Source organism: Chinchilla lanigera, unplaced genomic scaffold (assembly GCF_000276665.1).
Source record: "Chinchilla lanigera isolate Chin_1 unplaced genomic scaffold, ChiLan1.0 scaffold01057, whole genome shotgun sequence".
Taxonomy (NCBI): Eukaryota; Metazoa; Chordata; class Mammalia; order Rodentia; family Chinchillidae; genus Chinchilla; species Chinchilla lanigera.
Window position 1 is genome coordinate 1 of NW_004956458.1, and position 1598 is coordinate 1598.

Below are 1598 nucleotides of genomic sequence, written 5' to 3' on the forward strand. Positions count from 1 at the left end.
CATTATTTGGGGTGTGTTTTCTTCCTACAGCACTTTGAAAATATATCTAATATTATTTATTCCCTCCTGGATGTCTAGAGTCCTGGGATTCTTTCATTAGGAGAATGCATATTTCAATACCTACAACTATAATGTATACTTTGTCATCTTCCGCATCAGACAATTCTTCTTTCTTAGAGTCTATTCTTCAGTTGTTCATTCTTTTCTGCCTCTTTAGTGCTGATGCATTTTACAAAATTTAAAAATTCAGAAAGACACTTTATCATTTTCCTCTGCATGTTTACCTCCTGTGTTTGGTATTCAAGCTGCCTACAATGTTGTTTCCTTTCTTATGCTATGGTTTCTAATTACAAGATGTCGCTATGGGTGGGGTGGCCCCCTCTGAACCGGCATCACATGGATGGCGCCTTACTCCTCACCGCGAGGGTGCCCAGGCTTCTCACGGTGTCTCTCAAGGGTGACATCTTAACTGAGTATTGCTGCTCCACATGGTGGGTTAAACACTTGGCCCATGTTATGGGCAGCAGGGGGTAAAGGTTTGGTTTCCTACCTCATACAGCTCTGTACTTTGGGAATAATTTCCATCTGGTTTCACATTTGAAATAAAATTATTACTTCTCTCCTCTTGTAAACAGGTAAGTTAATGCAAATTTTTAACTAGATCAATTGGACCATTGTGCTCTGTTAGTCTGTTTTAAGAAATCATGTTGTACACAATAAATATAATTTTATTTGTCCATTAAGAAATAAATTAATTTCTTTCAAAGAACCTCTACCCAAGTCCAATTCTTTATAGACTTGGCTCTTCATGTGCTGTGTGTGTTACACACACTTCAGGAAGGTCCTATTTCCAAAGATTTCCCTCTCAATTCAAATGTGCTTATTAATTTCATCTGTGTCGGGCACACTGCAGTCTCATTTGCTGCCCTAGTGTATGTACTTCAGTAAGCAGAACACTCCCTAGGAAGGTCCTTTGTAGGAAAAAATAAGTATATTTTTTAATTCTCCATGACAAACGTTGAAAGAAATATAGAATGAATAATTTCTAAAGACAGGAACTGTACAAGAGCATGAAGACAAATTTCTGACATGCATATGAAGAGCTACAAGATGATCATAACAACTCTGAAAAAATAATATGAAATAATTACAATTAATTTCTAATTCATTTGTTATTCAAAACATAAAATATTTGAGTCTATTTAGTGTAAGGGAGAAAGGTTACTTTCATGTGGTTGAGAATGTATTTTGACACAGCCATTAGGAGGGACACCCGAACATGTCTCATTAAATTTTTCATTCCATTGAGAGAGTGGCTGAACTCGTAAATACCTTCTCATGCCATAAAACTCATTTGTGAAATGTTAATGGTAATTGTGGGGAAAATAGAAATTCACAATAACCCTAAATTCCAAAAATTGTTCATCTACATTAAAGAATGCAGTAAGAGAATGGGCTGCACCATGTGCAATATTATGACCAAATATTTTCTGAGTTATATTATTTTCTGTTCAGTGACTGAGTCCATTTTCTGTTGCTCTAACAGAATGGATGAGCACAAGGATTAATTTATGAAAGACTGAAGTTCATTTTACTCA